Source organism: Pan troglodytes, chromosome 7 (genome assembly GCF_028858775.2).
Source record: "Pan troglodytes isolate AG18354 chromosome 7, NHGRI_mPanTro3-v2.0_pri, whole genome shotgun sequence".
NCBI classification, from domain to species: domain Eukaryota; kingdom Metazoa; phylum Chordata; class Mammalia; order Primates; family Hominidae; genus Pan; species Pan troglodytes.
This window is the reverse complement of record NC_072405.2, coordinates 22,119,373-22,142,360: the sequence shown is the minus strand read 5'-3', so window position 1 is coordinate 22,142,360 and position 22,988 is coordinate 22,119,373. Positions and strand designations below refer to the sequence as shown.

At 36.1% G+C, this 22,988-nt stretch overlaps 1 long non-coding RNA gene across 1 annotated transcript; it reads left to right on the top strand.

Moving 5' to 3' along the window:
- The first annotated feature begins 2,360 nt into the window (after nt 1-2,360).
- Nucleotides 2,361-18,359, top strand: LOC134810825 (uncharacterized). The gene is made up of 3 exons (XR_010159426.1): nt 2,361-2,524; nt 16,908-17,050; nt 18,149-18,359. It is a non-coding gene; the product is annotated as an uncharacterized LOC134810825 (long non-coding RNA).
- Nucleotides 18,360-22,988: the final 4,629 nt, after the last annotated feature.

Below are 22,988 nucleotides of genomic sequence, written 5' to 3'. Positions count from 1 at the left end.
TCACAATTTTATAGACAAGCTCTGAATCTGAATTGTTAATCTCAATAGATATGTGCCCAAGCAAAAGCTGTATACCTAATTATTTGGAAGCATTCTTTTAAGAAAAAGTGAGCAATGATTAATATATCTAGGGAAAAAAATTGTCAGATAAACAGTACTGGCAGATATTTTACAACAGGAGAAACTGGAAGTATAAAAAGCTAAAACGGAATAAGACTAAGTGTTTTTATGTTGTTGCTGTTGTTGTATGTAATTTAATTGTTGTGTTCAGGCCCGATTTTTTAAAAGAGAATATATAAGTTTAAGAAAATGGACTTTGTCCATTAAATACATCGTCTGCCTTCTCATCAGTCCAAGAGAAGGTATCTCTAATAACCCCTGATGAGCGGAAATAGCTCTGCAAGCGAGAATCACCATTACTCCTCTCTAGCCATCTTATCCTCAGAAATCAGAAAGCTCTATTTTATCCTGTCTTTTGACATCTTGATCTCAAACTCAAGCAACTATTATCGGTCAGAATCATTTGTAGCAGTTTAGAGGGGAGGAGTGCATTTTGTACCTCAAATGAGGAAACTGGGATGGGATGTAAAACTCTGAAGATTCCACTGTTATGGGTGTCAGTTGGGTGTCAGTACAATTTTTCTCAACCTTCTCTACAAACATTAGGCATCCTTCCCAGTAGGGAAATAAATTGATGGCCCCTTCAAGTCAATGACATACTGTTATGTGGGTGTAGTTTATTTTTATTTTTTGTTTGTATAACCATAAACTTATTAGGTTAAAACAACATCTGACCTCATTACAATCCTGATTGTAGTATGAAATATCTCCCATTAGCTGAATGCTACATCCATGTCCAATTCTTTCTCTTAAACTTTGGTCTCTATTCATCAACTTCATTAAGAATATCTTCAGGGATCTGCTATGCACCAGGCACACTTATGTGCCCAGAGGATACAAAATCAACAAAGTCAATAACGTCCCTGATCTTCATCCTCTAGGATTAGCGGTGAAGTGTGGGAATAGGGTCCAGAATGGTGACAAGTGTAGTTCAACTATAATTCCATTCAAATTTCAGAAAATTCTTTCTGGTTCAGGAGAGAAGGGGGAAGAGCATGCAGGGATATTTTACTGAAGAGACCAAGACTGGAGGAATTTTGGCAGATTTACTTCTATCACAGAACCATTTTAATCCCCCCTATTATTTTGAGTCTAATAACATTCTTCTAGGATTCTCACTGCAAATCCTACCAAGGCTAATTTACTCATTAGTCACATAAAATGCCTTGCCTCATTCCCTCAAACCCACTGTCCACCCTACAGCTCGTCTCCACAGTTTCTTCTTTCTCCAGAAATCAGTCCATATCCCCAATTCCCTCATAAACCTTCCCAAAGCACTTTTACTCATATTTGTCACTTTCCAATCATTACAATGTAATTATACACCACCTCCTATTTTTAAATATAACTACCAGAGGTGTCTTATTTACCAACATGTTTTCCATCTCTCTTCATTCTGGCATACAAGAATGGTTCACATCATATCTTGTAGCATTTCCGTATCATAATGCCTCTAGAGATCAAATAACAACTCAGTGAATATGTAAATATCACTGTGCAGGTTAACTCTACATAGTGAAAAACGCATCCTGAGCAAAGTCATTAACAGAATGTCTCCCTGAAACCTTGAGGCATTATGACATTCAATTGGGTACAGCACCTGCCAACTACTGTGTGAGGTGGTCTGACTTGTGACTGCATGACTAGAACATGTGGATAGTAAAAAAAAAAAAAAAAAAAAATCAATAAAGTGGAAGCATATTAATTGATGAGCAATACTTTCTTATAACATAAGCACAGTAAAATGGAAATTGTTTTTAAACAATTCTCAGTCTAATTTTTTCTTATAGTGTCATAACCAAGATGACCAAGACAAACTATTTGTTTAAACTTCAGACTGAGGACTTCTGCTGCTTTACTTACAGTTGCTTAGGAATGATGATAATGGTAAATTTTAAGTACTGCAACTGATGATGATCATGATCATGATCATGATCATGATGTATGGTTTCTTGCTGTATTACAGTTCCTGTTCTAAGTGCTTTATATATAAAATGACACCATCTTTTCAACAATCTTATCATGATCGTTGTACAGATGAGGAAAATGAGGCATAACGAGGTTGAACAAGTCACCCAAGGCAACATAGCCAAACGTAAGGATGGAATGTGAACCAAGATACCCAGGTTCTAGAATCCATGCCCCATTCTGCTACATCACACTGCCTCTCCTTGTACCGAAAGCGTCCCAATTATAGAATGTGTATCTGTCATGTTCAATGTCATTTCAGAAGTTTGTAAGGGCTATTCCTTGAAGCTTACACCTGCCCCCCTCAATGTGACTAACAAGTCTTTTCAGTTAGTAACATACTTGCTGAGGGTTTGGCAACAAAGACTTAATGAAGATTGTGATAAATTCACACAGACACCCAAGTTAATGTAAGCATCCACAGAAGTGAGGAAGAGTAAGTATTATGCCAGCAAATAAAATTCATCTTGCCTGAATGTATTTTCATATAACATAAGGAATAAATAAAAAATAACCATTATTGCTTACTGAACACTAGCTAGAGTTTAACACTTTTCAGTAATATAGACAAATTACACTTGGCAGGAAAAGCTCTCAATATGCTTACAAGGTATTCTAGAAAAAGATAAATAAATGTGTACTTAAATCAATAAAAGTGAAGACAAAAAGCATGTTTATGGAAATGAGGGTTTCAAAGGAGCTAAATATAATTGAATTCTGGCTATTGTTTTCTTGAAATGAAAATGGCCATTGCTAAGCATTTGATTATTGAAGATAAAACTAAAGTTTTCAATATAACACAGAGTTCATTATTACAAGCAGTGGAAGAATGTTATTAGATCCACAAATCAACAGAAAAATGATACCGTTTTGCTTCAGATAACAGAAGACTCAGTTTTTCTCTTTTTTTTTTCTCAGTGTTTTATTGTTATTGTTGTTTTAGCCACTAATACGAGAGAAAAAATTACCCCATCTTTCCCTTTTTTTTCTTGGAGTATAATGTCTTTCTACATTTAATTTCGTCCTTCCTTGGACTTTATAGTACTTAATCTCTCTCCTTCTCCTTCTTCCTCTCTTGACACTGGATCTCTGCAATGACTATCTCTTGGTTATTCTTCTCTGATTTTTCCTATTTTAGTAGGTAATAGAATTAAAAAATGATCTTCCCACCAACATACTCTTTCTCAAATAATCAGTTTTCATAAAGCAGCGATCCACTTATACTCGTTCTTTGTGTACCTTTCCAAAGGGCGTCCGTATCTCTAAAGTTTTATATTCCCATATTTTTCTCAAATTACAAATATGCCATAATATTTGATACCTTTCTCTTTTCATTCATTCTACTTGGAGATGTGTCTATGTCAGTTTACATGACATATTTTCGACCTTTAATCTTTTTCTTTTCCACATGTAGTATAATAATTTAAATTATTTTAAGTTATGTGATATTCTACATATTTTTTATAAAATATATAAATATATTTTTATGGCTAAATTAAATTCCCATGACCTCTCTGTTGTACATAATAATACAATCTTACATATATCATTTGAATGGGTTCATTCCTGTCCTTTTCCAATTCTGCCCAGAGAAGAGAATTATTCTTTTGACATTTGTGTTATAATCATCTTCGTTTTAAAAATTTTTATCTCATACATTTTAACTCAGGAACAATATTTTTTTCAATTTTCCTCTAAGCTTCATAAAATGGAATTGTATTATATAGCAGTCTTTGACATTTGCTTTTTATCTCAATATCACATTGATACTTGATAGTTGTGATACTTTCACATTCATTGAGGTATGAAATTCCATCATGTAAATACACACCACAATATATTGAAACCAATGGCAAAAAGCACAATTACTTTTGCACCAATCTAATATTTACGAATGCTTCTGTTGATGGGCCTCGAGTTTTGTTTTTTTTTTATTATGCACGAAGCTGCTATGAGAATTCTTCTACGTGTCTCCTAAGAAAATGTAAGAATTTATATACAGTATTTGGCTGAGAGTGAAATAACTGCTGATTTGCAGGGTATGTCAGTGCCCAAATTTAAGAGATATTGCCAAATTATTTTTCCAAAATGGTTGTACAAGCTTACACATGAATCAGCAGTATAAAAATGCTCCCACTGTTCACACCCATACCAATGCCTGGTATTGCCAAATACATATTTTCCCACATTTCTTCTAAGTATGCATCAAAGGGTGGATTTGCTGTAGTTGCATATTTAACAGATATCACCAAACTCTTTTGCAAAGTGGCTACTTGAGCTGATGTTTTCATCATTAATTATTTTAATATACAAGAGTTCCCTTTATTCTATATTTTTCTATAAATTTCCCTTCATTTAATAAGTAAAATATGTTATTTTACCTGAGGAAAGTATTTTTTAAATAATCTGTTTTTATTATTTATGTTTCTCTGATACATTTTGCTTTGTTTTTATTTTTGTTTTGTTGTGATTGCTTTGAATGGGCAAAAACTTTTTACAAAGTAGGTTTTAGAGTTGGGAGATTGAGATAGATGCAGACCAGGAACAATCAACTGTAATTTTCTGTAGGCATTTTATCAGTCATTGGTTTATAGAGAAGAATCATATCCTTTATTCTCTCACCTGGGAACTATAAACCCAGATGCCAGCATTCTGTGGGACAAGTAGACTAAGATGAACCTGGGGTTGTATGTTCACTTAGTTCCCTTGTTTTAGCTGCATAATCTTTTTTTCTCAGCTGTGTCTAATGTGGTGTTATTGGTCAGGTTTCACACTGTCAGTAAAGAGATATTTGAGATTGGGAAATTTACCAAAGAGGTTTAATGGACTCACAGTTCCATGTGACTGGGGAGGCCTCACAATCATGGTGGAAGGTGAAAGGCACGAACCACACGGCCGCAGATGAGAGAAGAGACCTTGTGCAGGGAAACTCCCCCTTATAAAACCATCAGATCTCATGAGACTTATTCACTCTCAGGAGAACAGCATGGGAAAGACCCAACCCCATGATTCAATTACCTCTCACCAGGTTCCTCCTACAACACATGGGAATTGTAGGAGCTACAACTCAAGATGAGATTTGGGTGGGGACACAGCCAAACCATATCATGTGTTGAGTACAGAATCTTTCTGGTTACTTTAGAGAGCAAATCTCCCAATTATTCTGGGTTGCAGGACAGGCAGTTACTTATATGCACAGGACGGAGAAAGAAATTGGGATTCTGATTTGTAAAAACAGACTTTCAGCCTTCCCTCTTATTTGCTGATGGCCCAAGCTACAACCCCAATTTTAGGAATTCCACCTCTTCTACTTCCCAAGTCCTCTGGGTGGGGATTGATGATTAATATGCTTGCTTCACGACTTACCCTGCATTCCAAAGGAGGCTTCAGACCTCTCCTGGCAAGTAAACTAACACTTGTCCCTCTATTTTCCACCTTTGAAGTGTGTGGCTGTCATTTTCTCTCCCACACTCCTCAGCAATGTAGGCTGATATAAATTGAGGCTTCATTCCTGCCGCATTAGTTCAGCTGTAGAAAGGAAAGTAGGTATAATAATGTATTTTATGAACCATGCTCCTTTCCCCGATCTTTCTAGTTGAACCTCCCAACACTGGGACTAAGCACTTTTCTGGTTTCTCATTCCATGACTTTATGAAGATTCCAACCTCACTTTGATCATTTCTGAGCAAAATTCTGGCTTCATCCTTCAGTTGCATTATTTAGAGTAGTGAATTCCCAAACTTTTTAAATCCACTGACATTTCAGATGAATATAAAAGCCTTCTGAATATTGTATCTAATAAGCTCAAGAGCAGACACCATATACCTCATTAAGAATCACTACTATCTGTATTATCTTAAAACCACAAAAAAATTAATCTGGGTTTTCTGTATTTTGCATTGTGAAAAACAATAAAAATATTAAAGATAAAATATTATTATTAAATGCAATTAGAGTATATATTTGAAACCATATTGACTTCAGGGAGTTTGACCCTGTTGTGAGTAGCTAGTTAAGGGATATCCAGTTATGCAGGTACAAAACAGATCAGCCAACCAGTAGATGGGATTTCAGTTCTAGCCACTTTTGTTTTTTCCTATTATAGTAAGACACTTAATCCATCTAGAATTCAACTTTCTCATTAGTAATTTGAAAACTTTTATTTAATGGTATGAAAAACTTTCAGCAGAGAAAAAAAAAACCATCATGGAACACTTGATGACTTCTTATATGTTAGGAAGAATTTTTGATCTTTAGCCATTTTGAGTGAAGGAAAACAAAACCTTTTTCTTCAATTCAGAGGTCTCTGAACCATTCTTCTGTTCTCCTCTCTTGATTTATACACTGAAAACAACTGAGGACCAGTAACCTGACCTCTCTTTCTTTCCTTTGCCAACTTATTCATATTTAATATTTTAATCTACTTCTCTATCTTCTCTAAATTTCTTTTTGTTTACCTTTGCCCTTATGTTTTAGGGCCAAGTGACTTCCAGGAATTTTACATAGTATCCCAGACATAGCCATACCCAAGCTGTATAAACTAGAACTTCTGCTTCCCACCTGTGTGCAACCCGACTCTTTTCAAGGCAAACTGCATTGCAAAATTGTCTCTAGACTGTCCCTTTCTATGGCTATCAGATGCCTGTATTAAATGACGAGAAAGGAAGTCTGTTCTGCTGGTGGCTAGTTGTTTTTTTTTTCCCCCAATTATACAGCAGCATAATTCCAAGAAACGTTTATTTCAAATTACTGTAACTTAACACACTAATAATTCTTTATTAATATATGGGAAGTTAGGTATGTTAAGGACCTATTTGAATATGTTAACATATGTCACTCTGCATCTACTAGACTCAATGCTATTAATTCAACAATAAAAGGAATTCCTCAGGAAAACTGAGGGCCTGCAGGCTGCCTGCGTCTTGAGTAAGGAAGGAACAATCCAGGGATCTGCCAATGCCTCACAAGTGTGCAAATCAGCAAATATTCTGAGACTATACACTGTATTGAAAAAGAGGATCGTCAGCTTAATACCATTAGAGTACTGTGCTTTTGTTCTGTACAGCACCGAAATGCAGTTTTCATTCAGGATTAATTTATTTTTTCAAACTATATATGTACTTTTCTGTTTAACTGTAATTCTAGGAGAGCAGCTATATTATCTGCATTGTTGTTATATTCCCAAAACCCAGAAAACAGATGTTCAATAAATGATTTTCAAATGATTGGTAGAATGAAATACAATAAGGAAGGAAGAGTACCTTAGTCTTTTCAGGCTGCTATAACAAACTACCATCCCCTGGGTGCCTTATAAACAACACAAATGTATACATGAATTTTATTTATGAAGCTGAGAAGTACTAGATCAAAATACCAACAAATTCAGCATCTGAATCTGATAAGGGCCCACTCCTTGGTTCATATTGGGGATTCTGATATAAACGTATCAATTTTGCTGGGACATAAACATTTTAGTCTGCAGGAAGAAGTAAAATGGTATATATTCACATCTATCTTAGATTACCAAAATTGCAAATATGCTGCCTAAAAATAATAGGAACTTTGCTAATTTACATTCCCACCAATAGTTTACAAAGGATCTCTTTTCTCCATAACCTCACCAATATGTGTTATCTTTTTTGATAACAGCCAACGTAACAGTTGTGAGGTGACATCCCATTGTGGTTTTAATTTGTATTTCCCTGATGAATAGTGATGTTGAGCATTTTTTTTTTCATATATGTGTTGGCCATTTGTATGTCTTCTATTGAGAAATGTCTGTTCAGATCTTTTGCCCATTTTCTAACAGGTTGTTTTATTGTTACTATGTTGCTAAATTCCTTCCATGTTTTATATATTAATCTCCTATCCCATATATGGTTTGTAAATATTTTCTCCCAATCAGTGGATTGTCTCTTTACTCTGTTGTTTCCTTTGCTACACAGAAGCTTTTTTATTTGACGCCATCCCATTTGTCTATTTCTGCTTTTGTTTCCTGTACTTTTGATGATATCTAAGAAATCATTGCCCAGACCAATGTTATAGAGCTTCTCTCCTATGTTTTCTTCTAAGAGTTTTCAGCCTCAGATTTTAAATCTTTACTCCCTTTTGAGTTGATTTAGCACATGACATGTGGTAAGGGTTCAATTTCATTACTTTGCGTGTCAGTATCCAGTTCTCCCAACACCATTTATTGAAAAGACTGCCCTAACCCCATTGTGTCTTCTTGGAAGCTTTGTTGAAAATTAATTGACAAATTTTGTGGGTTTATGTTTTGGCTATGTTATTCTATTGATCAATGTGTCTGTTTTTATGCTACTTCCATGCTTATTTGACTACTATGGTTTGGTGAGGTATTTTGAAATCAGATAGTGTGGTATCCAGGTTTGTTCTTCTTTCCTACTTGGGGTTGTTCATGAACTTATAAACAGTCTCCTAGGGTATATAATACAGTTTGTCATCCTAGTTTTACAGTGTCTATAACATGATATTTCCTCAAAATTTATAAGCATCTAAGTATTAACAATTTACTGTCTACTATAAATTTAGCTTTTTGATGAAAAATTATGTTTGATTATATAATTTATGACAATTCACCACTGTGCAGGTTTTGTCCATTTTTCTTTTAAAATTTTTCTACAGCAAGTATATCAACTTAAAAGATTTTATATAACACAAAGGAATAAAATTTCAAGAAAATGTTGTTTTTTTTACTGAACCAAAAATGTAATTCCAGCTTTCAAAGTGAGATGTTTTGTATATTTAAGTTCAGGAGGAATCATTTTTGACTTGTGATATGTTGTCAGTGGAGTGAAAAATAAAAACTGATTTGATTTCTTTTCATTCATGTTTCAAATACTCGTGTTGTATCTTCTCAAAATGTGGCCAGGCCTAAAGTTATCACTCATTCAGCTTCACTTGGGATATAAAAAACTGCTTTATGAGTTGCAAATCATTAAAACATACGTATTTCTTCAAGAGTATTCGGTAAGTCAGAGAAATGCTTACCCAAAGTAAACCCAAAGTAAAAATGACAGTGAGCGGCAGCCTATGAACATACACACACAGGAAAATAAAAAATATTATATATCATGCTAGCATGGTTACTGTAGGAAAAACTACAACAGAACTCAAATAAATGGAAACCTACACATCTCATCATTTGTCTCCTCATCAGTAAAAATCGTGTTGAGGCGGCCTTGTTGTCTGGGGTGACACCCGAGGTTCTTGGTCTCACAGGCACAGAGATCAAGAACATGGACACACACAAAGGGTGAGGTACAGAGCAGAAATTTAACAGGCAAAAGAAAGAGAACAGCTCTCTGCTACAGAGAGGGGTCCCAGAAAAATGAGTTACCAATCTGTGGTGAAATGCAGGGGTTTTTATAGATGACCTAGTGGGAAGACAGTGTCTGATTTACATAGGACACGAAAAACGTGTTAGGACCTGTTGTGCCATCTGCATAGGGTGTGACTCTCTGGCAGCCCCCACCCCAGTCTTTTATTATGCATGTGGGTTCCCTGCCTGAGCTTCTCCATGTTGTCCATTTGTTACGGTACACATGCTAACAACAAAGGGAAGGTCGAGCCCCATGGTGGACATGCGTGGCTCCCAGGGAGCCCTGTTCTATTGGTGTAGCTGCCAGCATCCCCCCATGCACGCTTCCAGCTTCCTTATTTATGTTTGCAGCTCAATCTTTTAGGCTGCTCTTTGTTAGAAAATAAATGATTTCTTGGGCTGATTTTTGTTAGAAGGGAAGTTCTGCCAAAGGACTCTTGCTCTCATTATCTGCCTAAATAATGTTTGTCTCCTCCATCAGTTTTATTGACAAAAAAATTCCTTTTCATTCTATAAAAACATTGTTAGCAATTGTGATAAATGATGCACATGCATCCTATTAAATCTTTCTCTTTTCCCTTCAATCTGAAATTTGCAATTTTTTCCACTAGTTTCGCAGACATGGAATTCTTACAATACCTTTCTAAAATATTTCTGGTTATAATTGAGCCATGGGATTAAAAGCAGTGGCAAATGAGGCCTTTTGCTTGGCACATTTATCATATTATAAGTCTACACAGATTATATAGTCAATAGCATTTCCATGATACCTTGACAATCCTTTTAATTGATTGAATTGTGTCCATCAATAAAGGTATTTCCAAGACTTAACACCCAGTATCCGAGAATGTGACATTATTTGGAGAAAAGGATCTTTGAAGATGTAATTAACAATCTCAAAATAAAAATAACCTGAATTTAGGATGGACTCTAAATTTCTTATAAGGACAAGTGTCCCTATAAGAAAAGAGGAAGTTACAGAGATACAGATGGCAGACACCTATGCTAAGAATTGCCAGCTTTCTCTGGAAGCTGGGAAAGAGGCATGGAGCAGATATGACCTCAGAGACTCCAAGAGAAAGCAGCCTTACCAAGTTGATTTTGGACTTCCGGTCTCTAGAACTATGAAAGAATAATTACTGTTGCCTCAAAGCTACCAAGTTTGTGGTAATTTGTTATGACATCCCTAGGAAACTAATCTATTGCCATCACTACCATAAATTATGATGTTTTTTAATCTACCAGAAGCAATATAGAGTATGGTAAAGGAAACAGCTTTGGAGATGGGCTATCTAGGTTCAGTCCTGAGTTAACCACTTACCAACTTAAAAAATTATTAAATATTGCAAAAAACTACACAAATTTTATTGGACCTATATCAGAATTACATAGAAAGTGTTCTAAAGATATTGCTCACAGTTTTGCCAGCTATTTAGAAAATACCCCAAAAATACTAACAAAAATTGTTCTCTATAGGATGCTGTTGGTCGTATCTCCGTAACTGAGGTGAAGAGAGATGCAATAGCTTAGGTTTCAAATTAAAATTTACTATTTGCTGTAATGTAAACTTTAGTAAAATGTGGCTTTTTTCTTTCATTTGAAAGTGTATCTTTTTGCATATGTGTAAGTGTGTCAGCCATGGAACAGAGAGAAGGTACAGAGAGAAGGTATACCAGGACCAACCACAGAAGAGGAGAAAAGAGACAAGGAAGATAGAGAGAAGCCAGGTTGATGAGGGAGTTAAATACCATGAAGGAATTTAGGCATTGTCTTATACAATGAAGTGCCACTAACGGGAAGCAAGCTGAGAAATAACATGCCTTGGTTGTGGTTTATATCAAGTATTCTGTGTTTTATATAAAGTATTCTGACTGCAGCGTATGAGAATAAATTTAAGGAAGACAGCCCAGTGAAGAAACTTTTGCTGTGCTCTACGTGAGAGATGACAAAGACTCAATTTTATTTTATTCAAATTTTAATTATTTTATTTATTTTGAAACAGAATCTCACTCTGTCACCCAGGCTAGAGTGCAGCTGCACTATCTCGTCTCACTACAACCTCTGCCTCCAAGGTTCAAGCAATTCTCATGCCTCAGCCTCCCAAGTAGCTGGGATTACAGGCATGCACCACCATACTTGGCTATTTTTTCTATTTTTAGTAGAGAAAAGTTTTCACTACTGTGTTGGTCAGGCTGGTCTCGAACTCCTGGCCTCAAGTGATCTGCCCACCTAGGCCTCCCAAAGTGCTGAGATTATAGGCATGAACCACCACACCCGGCCTTCAAAGACTCAAATTTTTAAAAATGGTAGTTGGATAAAGAAGGGGGATGAGATCAATACTTCACATCAAAACTTCTACTCCTTTGAGAATCATTCTACCCTATCCTTTCTGTATTTTCTTTTTTTGTGAGACAGAGTCTCACTCTTTCGCCCAGGCTGGAGTGCAGTGGTGCGATCATGGCTCACTGCAAGCTCCGCCTCCCGGGTTCACGCCATTCTCCTGACTCAGCCACCAGAGTAGTTGGGACTACAGGCACCTGCCACCACGCCCGGCTAATTTTTTGTATTTTTAGTAGAGACGGGATTTCGCCGTGTTAGCCAGGACGGTCTCTATCTCCTGACCTCGTGATCTGCCCTCCTCAGCCTCCCAAAATGCTGGGATTACAGGCGTGAGCCACTGTGCCTGGCCCCTGTCTGTATTTTCTATAGCTTCCTTTGTAGAAAGGGATTTTTTGACTGAATATGAAATGTGATATGAGAAGATGAGAATAAAAATGACAAATAAGGATGCATGATTAGTAAAAAATCAAATGAAAATGTACAGAAACGAACCATATTTGGGGACAGAGAAATAAACTGAGCTCATTTTCCCCATGTTAGTTTTTGTAGAACAAGCAGAATAACCATATGGAGATACACAGTACCTTAGTCTATGTCTACAGTAAAAAAAAAAAAAAAAAAAAAAAAAAAAGAAGTCTGACTTATTCATACAAATTTAGGAGTTGGAATATATTTGCTATTAAGATCATCAGGCTGGATGTGGTGGCTCATGTCTACCATCCCAGCACTTTGTAAGGCCAAGATGGGAGGATTGCTTGAGTCAAGGAGTTTGAGGCCAGCCGCGCAACACAGTGAGATCCCCTCTCTACAGAAAATAAACAAAATTAGCCAGGCATGGTGGCAGGTGCTAGTAGTCTCAGCTACTCAGGAGGCTGAAGTAGTAGGACCACTTGAGCCTAGGAGGTTGAGGCTGCAGTGAGCCAAGTTTGTGCCAATGCATTCCAGCATGGGCAACATAACTGCCTAAGAAAAAAAAAAAGGAGAATGTGTAAGATCACCAAGGACAGTGTGTAGACTCTAAGAGTTGTTTCTAAATACAAACATGTAGAAACAGAAAGGAGAAAGAGAAGCTGTTTAAGAAGAAGGCAAAAACCAGAGGTATGACAATGACCAGAGGAGCGCTGTGTCATGGCAATGAAAGGAATTAAGAAAGGGAGAATAAGCGTTCTAGCATTCAGAATTAATTCAGCAGAGAAGCAGAATACAACATAGGATTTTGAAGTATGAAGACATTTAAATTAATAATTGTGTCACAGCTTAATGGCTCCTTCTTGCTGACTACCTGGAAAAGCCAATACACTGAGAACGGCAGGGATGTTGCAGTCAAAAGTTTAATTATCACAAAGCAGCCAAGTGGGAAGACTGGAAATATTTCTCAAATCTGCTTCTCTGAAAGCTCAGAGACTAGGATTTTTAAGGATAATTTGGCAGGCATGAGGCTAGGGAATGTGTGCTACTGATTGGTTGGGTTAGGGATGAAACATTAAGAGTGTCTAACTGTCTTTGTGTACTTGAGTCAGTTTCCAGGTGGGGATCACATGATTGGTTGAGTCAGTTGCTTGGTATGTGGCATGAGTCCAGGTAGAGTCAGTAGGTCAGGAGAATGCAAAAGTCTGAAAAATAGCTCAAAGATCAATCTTAGGTTTTATAATAGTGATGATATCTATAGGCACAAGGTGGGGGTGGTGTTTCAAATCTTGTGACCTCTGGCTACAGGACTCAGGCCAGTTATCATTTAACCATGCCTTCATCTTGGCAGAATTAAGGCCCCTCCCATAATTTTAATGCTGTGGCCTTTTATTAGCCTTGCAAAGATGGTCTGGGCCCCTGAACAAGGAGGGGGTCATATTGGGAAGCAATTATTATTCTCCTTGATTAAACATCAAACTGTAAGCCAAATTTCTCCCATAGTTAGCTTTGCCTACATTCAGCAATGAGCAAGGGCAGTAAGCTTGTGAGGTTAGAAGCAAGGTGGAGTTTGTTTATGCTAGATTCCTCCCACTGTTACAATAGTTGCAAAGCGGATTTCTGTGGAGCTTTATATAATTGTTAGGCATCTTGAATGTACCATTTCCAATTTAGATCTTCTCGAATGACACTCAGTTCAAAAAGAGTTAATACCACAAAGCCATCACTATAGCTATAAGGAAAACCAGAAGATTCTGCTGCTTTCCCAAGAAATTCTCACAAATGGAATGCTGGAGAATGAGCACACAAAGGTAAAGTCATGCCAGGAATTAGAAAATCAGATGAGCATTCTGTGGCCAATGTCATTTATTGACAGCAGGACATTGAACACCCAGCAGTGGAACACAAGTGAAAGTAACCCACTCATTTCCAAATCTTGTCTACTGGAAGCACTAGCTTCAAGCCACAGATCTGGACTCCAGTTTTTCCTGATCTCTCTAGAGTGCCTCTAAAGGAGAAACAGATTTGACTTCAAAGATTATAGCTGCAAGACGGCTGGTGAAGTGATTTTAGCATTCCTGTCTTTCCGAATAATAATGTGAAGTGGGATTTCAGAAAGACAATTTGAAAAATTCTTCCACAGTCATCAAATGTAATATAATCTTTCAACAAAACAAATATTGAAAAATATCAATTGAATGTGCCAATTGAATGTATGAATTACAAGTTACTGGAGACCATAACAAAAATTGCTTTGGTATCATGGGGAAAACAAAAAAACCATATTAGAGGGATTTAGGAAGGTATATGAAACACAAAGAATGATGAGGACTGTTATTGATTAATCTCCATAGGAAGAAGAGAAAAAATATTAAGAGATATTAGTATAAGAAACAGGAAGGTTATTCATTATTGAAAGTAGGGTATAAAAATAATTTTTAAAAAAAGATAAGAAAGAAAGGGGTTTGTTGATATTGTTTGTTTAGCAAAAGGCTATTTAAGCCTATCTAGGCACTGAGGGAATGTTTCCCAGGAAGATAAAGGAGATTAAAGGTACAATGGGGGAAAAAAAGAGCTTATTCGGTCAGCAAGTTCTCTCAAGGGAGCAAAAAAAAGAAACATATAGAAATATTTTCTCAAAAAGAACATAAAAACTCATATTTACATCTTATAGAGAAAAGAATAGGAAATATGGAATAGATATGTTTGTAGGTGAATATAGAAGTCAGATTGCAACTAATGGTCACAGGATCTATTTCTTGTTTTGTTTGCTTTGTTTCTTCTCAGTAAGAATAAGGTTGTCCAGTGAGAATCAGGTTAATAGAAACTGAGGAAGGAGACATAGGAAAGTCATAAAAGTTTAGAATAATCATTGTGAGGAATCAAAGATAGAGCTACCCAAGATCAGTAAAGGTATTAATGAAATGTTTTGAAGGCACAATCAAAGTTACTTATCAGGATATTTTCACCTGTGTATTTTTTGTCTCCACAGCACTTATTCAATGAAGTAAATGAAAAGATAATGTAGATCATAGCAGTGATTCTGGGTTCACTTTGAAAGGATAAATATGACAAAATGGCAGGTGCTGAGAAATCTGGGCTACTGAAAAAGTTGTTCAGACTTTTGACATGAAATTCACGAAAGCCAGTGAAGGAAGGGAGATCAGGAAATATCTGATACATTCTAAAACATAAGTAAGATAATAAGGTCTTGGAATCTTTGGTGAAATAAAATGAAGGAAATAATGAAGTAAAAGAGTTAGAAAAACAGCAAATCATGGTCAGAGAACAGGCAAGTTATATTATAAAGTTCTGAGCTTCACCAGACCAGATTAGGAAAACTTGGAGAATTTGACCCTGCAGGGAAGATGTTTGCTGTAAATGTAAATGGCTATTGAAGCTGCAAAAGCCCGGGGAATTAGACACAAAGCTATTGTTTGGAGTTTTATAGGTGATGGTTAAAGACCATTCAAATAATCCAAAGATGTGTAAATCTGGCAACTATGATCCGGGTACCAAAGTCTGAAATAGATGTAGAACCTACAAAGGAAGCTGTAGAAAATGCAGAAAGGATAGGATAATATGATTCTCAAAGGAGTGGAAGTTTTGATACGATGTAGAATACTTGTGTGAAAGTGTTGTTGCGAATCTAGAGAATGAAAACCATATTTTCTCACTTCAACTATTTGGATTTGAAAATATAATCAGTTGTACTTACATTTTAATGTGATAATTTCAATGAGCAATGAATGTCAGAAGCAGGGAGAAATAGAAGCAAACACTGGGTAGAATTTAATAACTAGGCTTATTTTAAATATTATTAACTAGAAAAGGCTAAAAGTTTTGAATAACCACTGATACTACCAATGTATAATAATGCCACTAAATCAAATAACTTTTTCTTTGTCCTCCAAAATTATTAAAACAAAGATTTCAAGTGACAAATGAAAGTGCCTTTGCAAAAATGATGACAGTGAGATAAATCTGGCATCGTTGACTCCATCTTGCTTCTAACCTCACAAAGAGACTATGAAAAACATGTAGCACTACTAAACCAAATTACTATCATAAGAAATAGAGCATAACCATACTTTTCCTGGAAGAGCATTATGTGTGTTTTCCATAAACTGCCATAGAAATAAACATTTTAATTTATATTTTTCGAAACTGGGAAATGAAAATATGCCACCCCAAAATATGCGTCTTTGGCACAACTAACCCAGAATATGCTTCTTTGGTATATTTTGGGTTAGTTGTGATGAGAAAGGGCAGATAAAATGAGCTCTGAGAAGCTATCTTTTTGTAAAAGAAATATACCCCTATCCGCTTTAATAAAACAAACAGAGGTTGCAGGCAGAGGCTTTTTCTGAGGTAGCCTTTTTGGGATCTAGGAAAGATTAACTCACAGGAAAAAGAGACTAAAGGTCTGACACTTATCAAGGTTTGACAGACAAACTTACTAAAGGCTACACCATCTCTCTGAGGACTGCTCCTCGGGAGACTTCATCTGCGTAACCAGACCGCCTTTGCTCATTATTTAGTTCTTTTCCTCGGCCTCCAATAACCTGTTACCACTTCCCTCCAAGAGCTAAAAAACCCTACTCACTTCTGTACAGTATAAAATCTTCAGTCATCTGGCTCATCCTGGAGTCTCACATTTTGTGTGGCTGCTGTGTATTTGCATACAAATTGACTCGTATGCCTTTTCTCCTACTAATCTGTCTGTTGTCAGTTTGTTTTATAGACTAAAATTAAAAAATCTTCAAGAAAGGGAGGAGAAGTTCCTTCATTCCTGGAAAACAAAACTCTTGTTAAACACCAGACATCAGGAGCTGTTCTCACATTTCCTTTGCCAACACAAGAAACAGTTTTACGGTATATGTGATTTTTAAGATTACTCAAACTATATCATTTTCACAATATTTAGAATGATTAATTTACGTATGGTGTTTGAGAAAGAATCAATTGACAGTTTATTGTAATAAAAAATGAAATTGTTTTTATAAATAGGCTCTTAGAAATGCAAAACTTTTTGCTGTTAATGATTTCATGTACAACTACCTCCAGTTATTCAAAATTTGAATCTCTGAGTTCCTAATCCTGTGATATTGCGTTTCACTGATACAACAAATATAGTGTGCACATTTTCATTTCCTTTTACAGAGCCTACTGTTGATTCATTAAGAGTGTAAAAAATCTGCAGAGAATTATCTTTAAAGTCCCTGGATAAAAAGTTTGGCAAATAACAGCTGATATAACCTATGAATAAGTCTGTCAGTTTGAAAGCCTATAAAGCTTAAATGTCAAAAGGAAGGTTTCCTTGTAAATAGAAAGAAAAAAATAGAAGCTATTTTGAAAGTCTATTTACATTACAGGCCAATGGGTTCTTCCTGCGTACTGCATAGCAAAACCAATGCACTGAGAGCAACCAGTTTTGCAGCCAAGGAAGAGTTTTGTAATTACAGGGCCAACCAAGTAGAAGGACAGAAGATAATTCTCAAGTTCACCTCCCCAAGAATTCAGAGACTAGGAATTTTCAATGATAGTTTGGCTGTCAGTGGGTTAGAGAATGGAGAATGCTACCCATTTGGGTCAGGCATGAAAACACAGGTGGTAAAAGCAGTCTTCTTGCACTGAGACTGTTCCTGGGTAGGGGTTACAAGACATGTTATCAGTTTCTCGGTATGAGTTGCCAATCCAGGTGTTACCAGCTGATACATCATAATGCAGTGTCTGAAAAATATCTCAAGCACTAACCCTAGGTTTTATTACCGTCATATTATCTATAGGAGCAATCAGGAAGGTTACAAATCTGTGGCCTCTGGCTACATGACTCCTGAGACATAATTTTAACCTTGTGGACAATGTGTTAGTTTTACAAAGGTGGTTTCAGTCCCTAAATAAGAAGGCAATTAGTTTTGTTTAAGTGTTGTTACCACCTTTGTTTTAAAGTTAAACTAAATTCTGCCATAGGTATCTCATCCTCTGCCCAAGAATGAGCAAGAACAGCTTGCACACGTACATATTATAAGAACTGATAACTGAGTCCAGCAATGTTGCAGCATGAAAAATCAACGTACAACAGTCAGCTGTATTTCTATGTATTAGCAACAAACCAAAAATTAAATTAAGAAAACAATTTCATTTAAAATAGCACCAAACAAAATAAAAATACTTGGGAATACATGTAACCAAAGGAGTATAAAATTTATGCTCTCAAAACACAAAACACTGTTAAACAAATTAAAGAAGAGCTAAATAAATGGAGAAGTATCTCGTGTTTAAAGATCAAAATACTTAAGATTGTAAAGATGGCAATATTCCTCAAACTGATCTACAGTTTCAATAAAATCCCTCAGAATCCCAGCTGGCTTCTTATAGAAATTGACAAGGGAATAAAAATAGCCAAAACATTATGAAAAGAAGGACAAAGTTGGAACACTCGCACTTCTTAATTTCAAAACTTTCAACAAAGTTAGTGTAAGTATCCGGTATTGGCATAGTTTAGACATGTCCATCAAGAGTATAAAACTGAAAGTCTAGAAATTTGTCCTTATGTTTATGAGGAATTTTGTTTTGACAAGGATGCCAAGACAATTAAATGGGCAAATAATAATTGAGCAAATGGTTCTGGAAAAATTAGATATCCACACACTCAAGAATGAAGTTTTATTTGGCTCCTTTCTTACAGGATACACAGAAAAATTAACTCAAAATTTAAGAGGTGAAGCCATAAACTATCTTAAAAGTAAACTTAAGAATAAATATTTGTGACCCTTAATTGGGCAAAGCCTTTTTACGTATGACACCAAAAGGACAAGCAACAAAAGAAAAAATAAATAAATCTGACTTCATCAAAAGGAAAGAAAAAATGTGTTTCAAAGGATATCACTGAGAAATTGACAAGACAAGTGACAGAACTGAACAAAATATTTACAAACCAAGTAACTGTTAAGGGACTTGTATAATAACTGTATAAAGAACCATTACAACTGAACGGTAAAAAGACAAATAAGTCAGTTTGAAAATGAACAAAATCTCTCAATCAACATTTCCGCAAAGATGATCTAAAACTAGCTAATAAACAAATGAACAAATACTCAACATTAGTTGTCATCAGAGAAATGCAAATCAAGACCAACTAAAATGAGATACAACTTCATACCCACAAGGATAGCTGTTGTCAAAAAGACACATAATAACAAGTGTTGGGGAAAATGTAAACATATTGGAACCCTCACATTTAAAGGAGACTGTAAAATGGCTCAGCTCCTATAGAAAATAGTCTGGCAATTCCTTAAAAAGTGTTAAACATAAAGTATTCATGACTCAGCAATTCCATTCCTAGTAATATACCCAAGAGAACTGAAAATGTATGTCTGAACAAAAACTTAATACATAAATGTTTATACCAGTATTATTCATAATTGCCAAAAAGTGGAAATGAGACAAGTATCTATCAACTGGCAAGTGTACAAAATAAAATATGGCATATACACATAATGAAATATCAGTCATTCAAAAAGTAATTCATGCTACAATATGTTTGAACCTTGAAAAGATTATACTAAGTGAAAGAAACCAGACACAAAAGATCACTTATTGTATGATATCATCTATGTAAAATGTCTAAAGCATGAGAATCTATGCAGATAGCCTGTAGATGAAGGATTGCTTAGGGCTGGATGAGGGGTTGGGGAACAATAAAGTATGACTGGTTATGGATATAGCATTTCTTTTGGCAATGTTGAAATGTTCTAAAATTGATGGTAATGATTGAAAAACACTGAATATGCTAAAAACCGTTGAATTATTTGCTTAAATGGTAAATTATATAGTTTATAAAGTATATGCCAAAGAATCTCCTATTAGGGAAACAATTTAAGAAAATTATTTGTAACTAAATTTTAAAAATTATTTTATTGGGCCAGGCGCCATGGCTCTCGCCTGTAATCCCAGCACTTTGTGAGGCCAAGGCAGGTGGATCACGAGGTCAGGAGATCAAGACCATCCTGGCTAACACAGTGAAACCCTGTCTCTACTAAAAACAAAAAAAACAAAAATAAAAAATTAGCCTGGCGTGGTGGCGGGTGCCTGTAGTCCCAGCTACTCCGGAGGCCGAGACAAGAGAATGGTGTAAACCCAGGAGGCAGAGCTTGCGATGAGCCGAGATCACACCACTGCACTCCAGCCTGGGCGACAGAGTGAGACTCCATCTCAAGAAAAAAAAAAAAAATTATTTTATCGGTACTATATCAGCTTCAGCTCTGATGTTGTAAGTATTTCAATTATACTACCACATAGTTTGTTTCTTACTTTAGGCTATTTTAAGACAACAACTGAATTATAAGAATGAGCCTAGAGGTTATTAGTTTACTAAACAAATAATTATATGACAAATTTTTATCTTTGTCATTAATTTTTACTGTATATTCTACTATTATACTGTGGCACTTTATGTATTTAATAACTGAGTATTAAAATAAAATAAATTAGAAACTGGCAATTTTCTCTTAGTTTTATGTGACTTATGACAGCTATCAACACATTTAAAATCACAGTTTGGGGTTCTGTTTTGTAATCTATACAATTATAATCATTCCATTAAGTAATTAATTAATAATGATTTGTTATACCTAAGGTCGAGAAGTGGGATCCAATAAACCTGAAAACCAATCTCAGCTTTCTAACTAACATTTGAACTCATCAAAATCATTTAAATATTGTAAAATTTACTTTTTCATTGTTAAGATTAGGGGCCTTGACTAAAATATACATAACGTACTCTTGAAGGTCTAGACTGCCAATATTAATACCATAGTAAATATATTTGTTGTCAGTTCTATAGAAATATAGCAATTTATTAAAAAGAGCACCATAGATTGGTAGAATATGTTATAAAAATAATTATAAATAATCTAAAGATTTAGAGGCAAATAAATAAGAGAAGTTGGCACTTTCCTTTAACTGTTATTGAAATTAAAATACGTGCCAGGTGCACTGGCTCACACCTATTGTCCCAGCCACTCAGAAGGCTGAAGTGGGAGGACCATGTGAGCCCTGAAGTTAGAGGCTGCAGTGAGCTTTGATCTCACCACTGCACTCCAGCCTGGGTAACAGAGCAAGAAATGGTCTACTAAAAAAAAAAGAAGAAGAAAATGGAAGGAAGGAAGGAAGGAAAGAAGAAAGGCAGGCAGGAAGGCAGGAAGGAAGGCAGGAAGGCAGGAAGGCAGGAAGGAAGGCAGGAAGGCAGGAAGGAAGGCAGGAAGGAAGGCAGGAAGGCAGAAAGGCAGGAAGGAAAGGAGGAAGGCAGGACGGAAGGAAGGCAGGAAGGAAGGCAGGGAGGGAGGGAGGGAATTAAAATAACCTTATTTACTTTACAGTTCAGAGTATACTGGGTCTAAACTGAAAACTTTTTATGTTCATCTAGCTCTTCAATCAGGACTTTAAAAATGCTCTTATCAGAGACCTGAGCCTACCAGGTAGTAGGATTATCCTGCTAATCACCATCCTTCACTTGAACTTTAGACATGCCAAGCTTCTAGTTGCCACAGCTTTTCCCACATTACTACTAAGATCTGAAAGACTTTTTTGCTTCCTTGCTTGTTTTAGTGGCTGTGAGGACAGTCACTTGCTTGGGCAAACCTGCCATTCAAGTCCATTCTTTTTGTCATTTGCAACTTTAGTGATGAGCTGTGACTAAGCATAGGTGTTGTGCAGAGCAAGAAAGATGATAAGAGGCCTCAGGACGAGTTACAGAAAGAACAAAGCCATGAGTAGACCAGGAAATAGAACTTTGCTCACAGAACTCCTATGTCTGCCTTTATGAGCAGTCCTGGGAAACCTGCTAGTTTCCTTGCCTCTAGGTGAATTTCAAGAGTTACAGAGATGGGATGACTTTCCAACACTGTTGTTAAGAAAGGGCTATACTTCAAAACTTATGAGACAAGAAAACAAAGAATCTCTTTCTTGGCACCCCAACTATGAACTGACAATTTGTTAATGACACATTAACAGCCAACAGGAACAGAGTCCGCTCACCTGCTACTTATGAATTTGCTGCACATAGCCCCAATATTCTCAGAAAATGAACTAGAACCGTGATGGACAAGAACAATAAAAAAGCCCTAAGAAACACAACTTCTAATTGTCTCTCAATGTCCATTTCTCAGCTTATTTTAATGAAAGATTTCCCAAAATTCACCTGTGTAATGGCTATCACTTGTATTTCCTGACCTCTTTTGAGATCAGTGTAGCCATGTGACTAATAGTATAATGGAATGTGAGCAGAAGTGATGTACAGCTTTCAGGTAACATCCTTAAAACACAGGTTCTTCCCCTAGACTGTCACAAAAACATACTAATTGAGAAAATTGTTAGGGAAAATGCAAAGATAGCCTTTGGAATCCCAAAACTGTTCCAGCTGACAGAAAAAAAAATACTTTCTACCTCGTTTGAGCCACTTGGGTTAGGTCTCTTTGCTAATGCAGCCTAGGCTATACTCTGATTAACACAGTAGGCAAAGGAGAACGCAAGCACCTAAGATAACTAATCTATCAAATAAGGAAAAGAAACAAAACATTAAGAAGAAGTGTTCCTAGAAAACCAGTTACTGGACAACATCGCTTTCACTTACATCAAATGCACATTCATACACACTTTTTAAAGGTAAAATGTGAGGGTGTAATTTTTCTTTTTTTTTTTAAGACGACGTCTCAATGTATTGCCCAGACTGGAGTGCAGCGGCGTTATCATGGCTCACTGCAGCCTTGACCTCCTGGGCTCGAGGGATTCTCCCTCCTCAGGCTCCTAG